This window comes from Cyprinus carpio, chromosome B6 (genome assembly GCF_018340385.1).
Source record: "Cyprinus carpio isolate SPL01 chromosome B6, ASM1834038v1, whole genome shotgun sequence".
In the NCBI taxonomy this organism is placed as follows: Eukaryota; Metazoa; Chordata; class Actinopteri; order Cypriniformes; family Cyprinidae; genus Cyprinus; species Cyprinus carpio.
The window spans coordinates 306553-319124 of NC_056602.1; the positions used below are offsets into that span (position 1 = coordinate 306553).

The 12572-nt window shown below is 44.9% G+C and overlaps 2 protein-coding genes and 2 pseudogenes across 2 annotated transcripts in view; 3 read left to right on the forward strand and 1 right to left on the reverse strand.

Moving 5' to 3' along the window:
* Positions 1-12572, forward strand: part of LOC122133856 (ferredoxin-2, mitochondrial-like) — a 104429-nt gene that overhangs the window by 43957 nt on the left and 47900 nt on the right. The window lies entirely within an intron of this gene.
* The window catches only part of LOC109069951 (protein lyl-1-like), a 103008-nt gene that overhangs the window by 28226 nt on the left and 62210 nt on the right, over positions 1-12572 (forward strand). The gene's annotated exons all lie outside the window — the stretch shown is intronic.
* On the forward strand, positions 1906-3432 carry LOC122137539 (annotated as a pseudogene).
* Positions 5935-7316, reverse strand: LOC122137569 (annotated as a pseudogene).

The window sequence follows — 12572 nt, forward strand, 5'->3', positions numbered from 1 at the left end:
ATGTGACATCAGAAGTTCAACAGTAATTTTACGAAGCTACTTTTTGTGTGCAATGAAAACAAAAATAATGACTTAATTCAAGCAACGTTTGTTCTGTGTCCGCACCACCGTACGTGGATATGCTCTTAATGTTGCAGCGTATCCGTGTACTTGCGTTGTTCACGTATGTGATACTCTCCTAAATGGCGCTGCAGGGTGACGCGGAGGAGATGAATTGTGGAATTGTTGTTATTTTTGTTTTCATTGCACACAAAAAGTAGCTTCGTAAAATTACTGTTGAACCTCTGATGTCACATGATTATTTTATCGATGTCCTTGTGTTTCTGAGCCTTGACCGTGTTCGGATCCTTGCTGTCTCTGAAGATCAGAGAGCTCTCGGAGTTCATCAGAAATATCTTCATTTGTGTTCTGAAGATGAACGAAGCTCTTACAGGTTTGGATCGACATGAGGGAGAGTAATTAATGACAGAATCTTCATTTTTGGGTGAACTATCCCTTTAAGATCTGAAGTGAGAAAGTATGATGAGTTGTGAATCTGTGGTGTGTTTTTTTTTTGGGTGTGGTGTATGTGGATATTTTTGAGGAGAGGGTATATGGGGCTGCCTTGGGTGGGTTAGCTATCACACAGAGCGGGGGTGAGCTTCAGCTTCTGATTCAAACAAGAAACAGTGTAAAACTTGCATGTGGTCCATCAGATGTCTGTCTATAGAAATTAGACTTTATATTTTATTTCTATATTGTCATAAAAAAAAAAATTTATTACTAGTGTTTTTATTACCATGAATTATACGTACTGTACTTTCTGTACTGGAAGCTCCTGACAGCAAGACAGACTCCTTGTGTGTGTGAACCTAAAATACTAAACACAGATACAGCAACACTTCGTCGATATCTCCCAGAAGCCAGAGAGAGCTTTATTACCAAGTCTGTTTACACACACACACACACACACTCACACTCACACTCACACACACACACACACTCACTCTCACACACACACGCACACACACACACACACACACACACACACGAGGACTTTGACCTGCTTATGGTGCATGAGTATAACACTGTAGAGATGGAATATATCACTAATATAAGAAATACAGAAAATAAAATAATGCACTATCATCATGTGTTTATATATCCATGTATGTTTTCAGATTACCAGCTGAGGACCAACACTTAATGAGCCGCGACTGAGAACAGTTCTGTGGACGAAGTTTATTAAATGTTTTTGTCTGTTATTAGTTGGTTTTATCCTAGCAGAATTTCAATTAGAGAAAAATGAATGTATAAATCGTTGACGGTGAATGTAAACACACTCAGCATTTCATTTTCTAAAGTGCTTTTTGCACCAAATCATGGAATATGTTTTCAATCATTTCTGTTTAATTTTGCAATAAACTTAATATATTTGTCCTGAAGTTACTGATATATATCTAAATATGTTTATTATCAAGAGCGCGTCTTGGCACGAAAGCCCGCTCTTTTACACACTCTCTCTCTCTCTCTCTCTCTCTCTCTCTCTCTCTCTGCTCTCTTGAAACCTCTCTCTCTCTCTCTCTCTCTCTCTCTCTCTCGGAGTCAGTGAATGAACGTAACAGTTTACAAATTAAACCTTCTCAAATCGTTCCCCCGCCTTCTGCGCTCTACTTTTCTCGCATTGGTCGCTGGGCGCTGTTTGCCACGGTGATACTGTGCAAAGCCTATCGGCACTCCTCCCTTTTGACCAATTATGGCAGCCTGCGTCCGGCGTGTGTGAGCGCTGATTTGGCTGACGAGAGCGCTCGTGGTGCGGCGCTGTTGTCGGTCAGGCGCGCGATGTGAAAGGCGCTCAGCTCAGCGCGTTTATTTGTGATTGTTTTGACGGATCTGAGTGAACAGATAAACAGCCAAGCTCGCTCGCTCATCCGCGGACTGCGACGCACAGAGACAGCGGTAAGTTTAAATGCTGTTCGTGTCGAAGCTGCTGAATCGGTTCGCGTTGTCACGGAGTGAGTTCTCGGGTCAGATCTGCTCAGAGGATGGTTGTGGACGGGTTCGGCAGCGGGAAGAGCCTCGGCGCGGCGGCCGGCGCGGGGAATGTGGACGCGGTGCGGCGGATGCTGCAGGATCACCGGCTCCAACCGGACACGCTCAACGAGTTCGGGAAAACCGCGCTGCAGGTCAGACGCTCTGCTTCACGTTTATATCATAGATGTACAGATTCTCACTGCGCTGTTTGTTTCGCTTTCCCTTCCGGCCGCGATGACGTCGGCTCCAACCGGGGAACGCGACCTCATCACTTGACGACGACCTGTCACTCACTCCCTGCGCGTTGAGTGGGATCACGATTAACGTCACGCGCTGTTCAGTGCTGGGAGGGTTACTTTGGAAATGTGATAGCGACGACCTGTCACTCACTACAATGTAATAAGTAATGTAGCATATTAACGTGTAACCTTCTACATCAGAAATGCATCGCAGGTGTGTGCTGTGTGTGGGTATCGAGGTTTAAGTAACAGTACTCCGGACCACAGAACTCAGCACGTCTGGAAAAGTATAGCTCAAAGATTACTGTCAGGACTCACAGACCGGCACCCTTCTTCAACACTGAGTTCAAGATTAGGAGCACGAGGACCCCGCACCCGCGCAGTGTTGACGTCACCTTTACCTGTTAGGCAGGCGTGCTCTGAACAATGCTTTGGGAAAAAAAAATGTTTTGCAAAAAAATTAATAAAATAAAGCATCTACTTTAAACCCAAATAGGAAATAAGACCGGTATCGAATAGGCATGTGTCCTAAACTCCTGAAACACTGATAGGGTTTATCATATGTAGAAGCAGTTACTGCAATCTGGGAAAGCAAATCAATTATCTCTGATAATGTGTGAAAATATTCAGATGACATCCCCCCCCCCCTTTTGTGATCTGTTACGGTGCATCTCTCGCGCGAGAGATTTTCAGCTAAGTAACTGTGGAAATTAATTACACATTATTTCTCAGTAACAGATTACAGTTAGATCTGATTTGTGATGAAAACGCAGGCCCGTGGAGTGACGGAGTGTTTTGTGCTGCACGGGTGATGATGATGGCTGCCCCGGTGTGGCCAGTGTGCTGCTTTGGACCACGGCGACGGACCCCAACGTCCAGGACCGCTGCGGAGTGACCCCTGCGCACGACGCGGCCCGCACCGGATTCCTGGACAACGCTGAGGGTTCTGGTGGGACCACGGCGCCTCCGTCACGTCCCTGACCACCAGCGGAGCCCTGCCCCTCCACATCGCCATCCGCGAGGGCCAGGGGACGTGGTGGAGTACCTGGCCCCGCTCTCGGACCTGGGGCACCGGGACGGCGCATTGTGGGCGGCCGACGCTCTGGACGTGGCTCGGGACACTCGCGCTCCGGAGATGGTGGAGCTTTTGGAGCGCCTGATGCCAGCCCGGTCCCTCTGAAGAACTGCACGGCTCGACTCGGCGCTCATTAGCGGGCTGTATTTATATTAATATGTTGGATGTTCTGATAGTTGGTAGTTGAACTCACAATATTAGCCGGAATATGTAGCACCGGTTTTGCACAGAGCAGCCCCGCAGCGGATCTCCTCGAGCGGGTTCGCCAGGCACACGTGTAAATACCCCTTTCTTTGGTATTTTACAAAACATTTTCTGTGCAGAAACGTGAAACTGTTAACAGTTTTTATTCTTGTGAAATTATTCTTGCCATCTGCGCAACGTGAAGAATTCTTGCTTTGCGCGTAAGGTTTGCTCGGATTAACGTCTGTAAATAACATTTTATGAATTTATTTGACTTATTTATTGAAGAATTGTAAATTAACGTTTGTTTACCGTGGTATTTCAGATGTTATTTATTAAGATGTTTAATAAACTGAAAAAATCATTTTGTCTGAATTAACCGTGCAGCAGCTGCTCATATTTTCCAACCGATGGATCCTTCCTTAAAAACATGAACAAATAAACACATACTTAGAACAACATAATAACACATTAGGTAATGTTAAACTTCTTTTATTTCTGAACCAAACATCTTTCACAGACATGAGTGACTGCTCGGGTCGGCTGAGAACAAACATGATGTCTAATGATAAATCTGACACTGATGTGAGCTCAAGGTGACCCTGGACGGCTCGGTTTTCCCCAAGGAATGTGTGCGCCTGTACAAGGCGTAACATTGTGTGCTGTCACAGCACAGAGACGTTACAACTCCGAGAGGACGCAGACACAATGGGGGGTTTGTTTGCTCGCTGCATTCAGGCCAGACCCTCAGGATCCCTCTTACATCAGCGGAGCTCTCACCGGATCCGCTTCAGCCCAGGTCCATGTTTTAAATGAATGCCCCTCGAAGTCTGACATCCTCTGCAGTGTTTAACTCGGATCAGTTTTAAGCAGAGGGAGTCACAGAGGCTTCAGTTACATTCTGCTGGTAGATATATAACTTACATTTTATAAAAATATCTCAAATGATTTGCATATTCTAACAAATATGTTCTTTGCACACAACATTCAGTCACAACTTCATTATATTTTAGCAGATTGATTATGCTGCTATCACAGCTCAGGATCATCACTAGTGAAGGCTGTGTGTGTGTGTGTGTGTGTGTGTGTGTGTGTGTGTTCTTGTCATCAGCCAATCAGTGTTGTTATGACATAATTTCCTGCAGCTCAAGATCAGTGGTCACATGACAGTTACAGCTCAGGTGGTTGGCCAAAGTAACCTCCATGAGCAAAGTTCTCTAATTGTGTGCTTCACGAGATGAAAAGGAATGCCAACAGGTATAAAGGTAAAGCCACACACACACACCTGTGTAAGTTTCCACTCGCTCAGACACACCCACCATCAGAAAACAACACACAGAAGCTTCATTGTTAAGAACTGCATTTCTTCAAGAGCTCGGTCTGCTGTTATGACAGAGTTACTTAGGTGCTGTTGTTTAAACAGCCGAGTGAATTTACTTAGATAAACATCTGAGCTTAAACACAACTGAGAATAAACTAGAAACCAGAAAGAGTTCAGCTGAAGGGACACATGCGGACGAATCTGTTCTGGCATCGGTTCAGTGTTCAGTGTTTAGTGTTCGCTCACGTTCAGTCTCAGGTCTGGAAGCGTGCTCCCATCAGTTTTCTCACGGGGATTTTTTAAAAAGTCTAAACCTACCAGCTACGAGGTGATCACAACATTACAAACCTTTCATTTGAAAATATAAGCACAAAAGGTACAAGACTGTGTATTTTAATGACTTTAATGAGGGAAAGAACTACAATCCCATGAACCATTGCGAATGACAATCTAATTACTAAAAACTATAACACAACTATTGATTTAAAGATGTTAATTGTGCATATATAAACAACATATTTAATGTTTACTGCAAAATAAGGAGCACTTTGCTGCACGTGGGTTCACTGATTGAAGACTTCTTTGCAGAATCATGTGAATCAGTTTTTTTTTCCTAACCAGGAATTGCACTGATAAACATTATTACTAAAAAAAAATATGTTAAAATATTAAGTGCAGTGCGTTCAGACGGAGATCAAGTCTATCAAGTCTGTCCGGTGAAAGTTCACGGCATAAACATTCAGATGCTGTGAATGAGCATCGGTCCGCTGGTCACGTTCAGGTTTTGCCGTCCCATAGCACAAAATCCCATGCGCATGGAGGAATTTATTTAAATGAGTTTCCATCTTCCATTATTCACATTAACCCTTTTTCGCACAAGTAAAAACCACCTCAAGCGAGCGTAAAAACTTTTCTATGAATTAATGGATTTTTATCAGAATTTCGGCGCTTCCATCACTCGTTTCTTCTTCAATCTGCGCATTTAAAATGGTGAATGCAATATAGCTAATCGGTCATCACATAAATCGAAAGCACACTCTATTTAGGACAAACCAAAAAAAACAGTGAAGTGTGATGAATGGCATGCGTCTCCCGTGCTGTGATTATCTGTGCTTCATCTTGTCCTTCACGTAGCAACGGTGGAGGCAGAAGGTCCATCGACTGTCCTCCACGATCACAGCAGCCCGTGCTGAGCGAGAGACAGTCGGCGAGCTCCGCAGGCAGAGGACTCCAGCCGGTTTCCCCTCAGCTCCAGCCCGAACCAGCTGACGGCCAGATTCACGACCAGCGGGGAGACAGCGAGGAGATGATGCATGTTATTCCCCAGCGCCAGCACCTTCAGCCTCTTACAGGAGAACAGCTACCTCGGGGAGACTCTCAGAGAGTTAAAGGCAGCACCACGAGAGGAACTGCAGGCACTGGAGGATGCCGATCTCCGCGGGCAGAGACGCCAGCGGTTGTGGGAAAGGTCCAGGTGTCGGAGTTTGGTGCAGTAACAGAGGCGCCGGCGGGAAGCACTGCGGATCTTGTTCCAGCTGAGGCCAGCGTCTCCAGGGCGCGGAGCTTGCTGATGTGCTCGGGGATTGTAGGATGATGTCGTTGTGCCAGAGCTTGAGGATGGTCAGGGCGGCTGGCGACAGTTGTGCTTGCAGACTCAAGACCTCTTCCACGGTGGTTTAAGCCGGGTTCTCTCGGAAGGTCCAGCTCCTGCAGGAGGGACAGGGCTGAAGAACGGCGCTGGGGGATCCGCTCCAGGACCGCAGCCCGTCAGCTCCAGGCGCTCAGGTTCACCAGCTTCTTCAGGCTGTTATAGACCTGGAGCCTGGTCCCCTCGTTGTGAACGCGCAGTCGCAGGAGCTGCCCGGAAACATCCACACACACTGGGCGGGATCTTGGTCAGCCTTGCAGTCGTAAGGTCAGCACGCGCAGGTTCTTCAGCTCACGTAAAGGTCACAGCGCCGGGGCCGCGGGGAGAGCTCGCTGCTCATGAGGCGCCGCGCCGGTGAAGCTCCTCCAGGCTCTGTAAGGCGTACATCCACAAGCGGCACCTGCTCAGGGCCCTCGAAGACCCAAAGCGCAGAACCTTCAGGTTCTCACGCAGATGACTGAGGGACCCCCTGCTGGAGCTTGGCCGGACTGTGGAATCAAACACGATCTCCTGTAAGGCTTGGAGTTGTGAATATGGTTCCGGGGAACGTCAGTTATGAGTCAGTTCAGTTTGAGCGACTCGACCTCGGAAATCTCAAAGACAGTGTCGGTAACACTGGGAGCCGGAAAACAGGGGGAAGCGACAGGCATCTCAGGAGCGTTGCGTGGACAGAACCGGGACGGCGCGGAAGGTTTATTCGGCCGTGTCCAATCGTGGTTGGAGTTGCACGCTGCCGTAAGCGGCACTCGCTGAACCTCCGAGAAGGAAGACGGCGAAGCGTGTGGGGTACAGGGGGTCGTACTGGTCACTGATGGTGCAGGAGAAACGCACAGTCATTTTAAACAGCAGGCGATGTGTGTCTATTCCCGTCTCCGAAGCGCACCGCCTCAAAGGGATACTCTTTCATGCGGGTCGCTTGAAAAATGAAAACAAGCCAATAAAGCCGAAATAACAAAGCACAGGCAGTCCGTTACACTCAGGATGAAGCATATGTTAGCAGTAGGGCTAATTGGGAGGAAAGATGTGCCTTGATTGGTAGTTACAAGCAGAAACGCACACGAAAACCCCGTCAGCTCTGGAGGCACCGAGGCACCATTACCACGATCGGATGTTGTGGCACCAGAGCAAGGATACTGTAAACGGTTGATGAGAGCGAACTTTGAAGACCTTCAGCACCGTATGCAGCACGTACATGAAAGTAAAGCGATCCGTGCCTCCTACACCGTGCTACCGAAACGTAAGGGACTTTCTCGACAGGGCCTTGGCCTGCTCGCCTTCTTTCTTACCAAGAGCGACGCGGTCGGGGCTTTGAGGTTCTGCTGGATTTTTAGTCTCTCACCGTAGACTGTGAGCTCGTATTATGAAGATCGTGTATTGGATTTTTTTTTTATAAATTTTATATTCTTGGATCCGAGACAAGCATAGTTCGTCGGTAGTGTGATTAATGCCGGCACAGATCATGAGATCAATTGATGTTCTCCATCATACATGACCCATCCTACCCTGTAGTACGCCGCTACACACAGAAACCAGATTACTTCGTTTTATAGACTGAATCGACATGAATCACTAGGATCTAACTACGTGCGAGGCCGAAGATAATCTTGAAGCATCCCAGTAGATACAACAAATCAGCTACGCTGTACACAAAATTCAGACGGAACGAACGACATGAGGTAACTATGATTATGATTGCAGAGAGCTTGCTGGCACACCTATGGAGAGTATAGCTGGGTGAGTCATGCCTATAAGCACCAATAGGTTAAGGTCTGAAGTTTCTCAGTACTCCGTACCAGTGCACGGCCCGGAGTTCGTCGAAGAAGTGGTTGACGACTCGTAACTGGTGGATACCATGTTCATCTTTGATGGTCTTCCCGGCCGAAACTACTCCTGTCACGTATGCCGTGCACTTTTCACCAGACTGATGTTGTGGTGATGTGCGACACTCCACTAGAACACTCTAGTTCTCCTTTGTCTATAAGCCTGTCTAGGTTGTACTGACACATCTCGGTCTACGCCGCAGTATGAGATACTTACGTCGTGCTATCGGTTCCGACGGCAGGCAATGCAAACATTCTCTGTCTAGGGATCATGTTTCTGGAACCTGATTGATGGAGATTTGTGTAATGCCATCAGTTGTTGATGCCACACATACGAAATACACAATCCACAGGATTGATTTGCCTATCGATTAAGTTGATGAGTCTTACTTTAAAAGCAACCAATGTAGCTATAGATAAAATACATTATATTATACCTATTTTTTTTCTTTTTTTACTTTTTGTAACATTTACACTGCAAAGACATCGCGCATGCTGTCAAATAAAAGAAGATGGCTGAGGGGTATCCACGAGTCCCGACGGGAGTCGATGGCAAACCACAACCGCAGAGGACACGTTATTCTAAGCAGCTAAAGCTCTTCCTAATCGCTTCCTTATATTTCTGATCAGGAGTTTCATGGAGAACGAATATGACAAAAACACAGCAGCCATAGCACTACACATTATATTGTAGTATCATCTTTTCTAAGCATACACGTTCACATGAAAATATGAAAAGAAATTGCCTACTAACCATCATGGCTCATACCGAACCTGTTTAATGTGGTCTGCACTCGCAGCATTTCTAGTAAGCAGCTCGAGTGAAATGTATATAAAAAAAACTAAATTGACATTTACATTCCTGATCTCTGCTAGCAGTTAGCCGCACTCACAGTGGTTTCTAACGCGATCAGAGTAAAGTGTGTGAGTCACAGGGACACTGTAATTATTACTTGCTCTAGACTACTTACGATGTTTGGTGTTTGTATGTGAGAGTCTGTCTTTTCATCATTTTCAAACATCAGACATGCAAACGAGTTCTTCCAAAACAGCTAGTAACCCCACCCCCCCAATCACGAGCAGTCTTAAGGGGAAAGGAGAGGAAATCATATAGTAGAGCAATAACACTGAGCGTATTAAGCAACTGCCTAGCCTGGTTTTTCATTTGGCATGTGATACTTACTTACCTTTTTTACTCGTCAAAGACTAATGTTCTCCGGACATTGGTATCTGAGCGTGGGGTGTAGGTATGATGTAAGGGTGTCACTGAGGGAAGCCCACCTGAAGCTCTGTGCAAGCAGAACACCCGATCCTGCCAGCATGGTGACGACCAAGATACTCAGATCAGGACGTCCCCACCAGGGGTCAGGACCCGGAACTGTGGGTTCTGCTCGGACGTGATGCTCCGGGAAAACTTCATTCACAGGAATAATCTCCACACCTGCCAGCGGGGACCAGACAGTCTGAGGACGGTTGGAAAGAAATATCCATGAATATTGACTTATGAAGTTGAGTCATGTATACTGAAGGGTTTAGTAATTGCCGGAGCAGTGTTATTATATACGCTCAGGACTTTGTGACACTTCAAGAGTTTGCATGCAACACTAACAGTTTCTGTGCCTTTATTTAGATAGGAACTCTCGGAGATGCAAACAGACTTTGATGAATAAAACGTTAAAGAGAACAGCGTTTATTTTTCTAACAATATAAATCTATAAAAACAATTTAAGACATCCTTGCTAAATAAAAGTTTAAATATCTTTAAAAAAAAAAAAAATTAGAATAAAAAATTACTGACCCCAAACTTTTGAACTGTAGTGTATATTGTTATATAATCCTGAAAAAGTACACAGGTTCCCAAAAAAATATGAAGCAGCAGGAAGAGTTTCCAGCATAAAAACACTTTCTCAGTGGATCTAAAATAATCTCTCAGGTGACCTATTAGATCTGAGAGAGGGGAAAGGAACACAAACTGCTGTAATGAATCTGAACGTGCATCAGTGTTCGTCCTCGGGCCCTCAGTCCTGACTTCACTCTCAATCACAATCTGAGCGCGTATTACAGTACAGTACAGTACTCACACCTGTGCAGGAGGCGCCGCTGAATGGAGTTAATAGAGTAAGTTAACAGAGTTAGTTAATAGAGTTGAAGTCACCTGCTTGTGTTGGTCCGGAGTCTGGAGCTGAAACTGAAGTCTCTCGGAGTTAAAGCGCCTCCCAGAACCGAGAGCTGATGTCAACACCAACAAAGGTTTATCTCGGAGTTAAAAGATTATATTCAGAATTCATATTTCATATTTCTCTGTCACCTTACATTCCGCTGTGAATAGTGTAGTGCAGGCGTGAATTAAACAACTTAAAACAGCACAGTATAAACGGGTTTTGTTTTACTTCTGAGCGCCAAATGTTCTCACTAATACATTGAACGAGCAAAACAACCGACTTATGAGGACATTTTATATTATTAAGTATTAATCGGACAAATCTTGTTATTGTTTTAATCGGATGACGTGCGCAGGGTCCTCGCTCCTCACACATTTGTTTAGCTTGAATCATGAAGTTGTTGGTAACCAAAACCCCGGATTTTTTCGAATCTATCTGTCTATCCATCCATCCATCTATTATTAGTATCATTAGTATTATTATTATCATGTTTTAAATAGGGCTGTCAAATGATTAATCACGATTAATCACATCCAAAATAAAAGTTTTGGTTCCCATAATATAGGGATGGTACAGGGTATATTTATATATATATAAGTACACACACATACAGTATATATTTAGATTTTTTTTACATGTATATACATTTATATATTTATTATTATTATATCTTATATTATATATATATATATATTTAATATATAAAATATAACATATTCTTTCTTAAATATATACATGCATGTGTGTGTGTCTATACATAATAAATATACAATATATATATTATGTAAAAGCTCGCTTTATTGAATAATGATCGTGATATCATTGACAACTAATTCTAAACTATGTTAGCGCATGACGCGTTTCGCAACAGTGTTCAGTGTTTTGGCGCCACCACTTGCGAGGGCTCCACACAAACCACTGCGAGAGATATACAAGGTTTAATAGACAAGGTCTGTACAAGATTCTTTACTGTAAAGAAACAGACATAAATGACCCTTTATAGATCATTTTGAGTGATTAAAAGAAAAAAAGCATCCCTTTACAAACTAAAAAGCTTAATTTGTAAAAAGTTCACCCATTGAGAACGAACAGGGCCTGTATCACTAACAGCAGTATCTCAGATAAATAAAGAAGTAGAAAAAAAAAACAGACTTCATGCAATACCAATGTACAAATCCCTGGAAAAGCAACTATTGGTTTACAAATGCATCATTTCATCAGTCTGTTAAAATCATCTTTCATTTGCGATAGCCTGTAGATAACACTTCACAGCTCGTTCTGTCAGTAAGCATGATGTCTTGTGCGTGTGTGTACAGCTCCAGAAGCTCCAGAGCTGGCTTCACACCATCATCAGTTTCAGGAGGGATCGACGTCTGACATGAAAAACACAAACACAACACCACACGGCGCTGATGATGAACCGCTGCGGATCGAGTCCAGCACGTCACCGGGATCAGAGGGAGGTACATCCATCATCTGAACGGCAAGCTCTGCTGCTCCGTTGGTAACCTCCTCCACGCCACGAGAAAAACACCCACACACCAGAAGATGTTCACATGTGCATGTGTTTCTAGTGTTTCTGGCGGCTCCATGGTCACAGCGACTCCGACACCCTTGCGGCCCGGACGTCATGTTGGTGATGACCTCGCTCCCACGCGTCTGTGTCGGGTCATAACACTCCACACTGTCAGAAACGTGTTCCCCATCTTACCCACCTACAGACACACAACAAACAAACAAACAAACAGTCCAACGTCTCTCAATCTTTTCATGAGCAACGGATGAGCATTTCGGTAAATAACTGTAACCAAAGTTAAAATACATCATAATATTTGAGGGGTTGTGTCATGTATTTTATACATTCTAACGGTGTAGATTGAACAGAAATGTATTACAAAGTATAACTTGGGAACAGAAAGGGTTCTGAGAGTGAGAAGCAGCTGGTACCGACCCAGACAGCAACATAGTGTTGGCCCAGATCCGGCCCACATCTGGCCCACGTGAAATCCATGCGGGCCGGATCACGGGCAGAACTACTGCTGTCTGGGAGCTGTCGTGCGTGGTGCCGTCCTCCGAAGCGCTGCGTCTGTGTCTCATGGAGAGATGAAGCT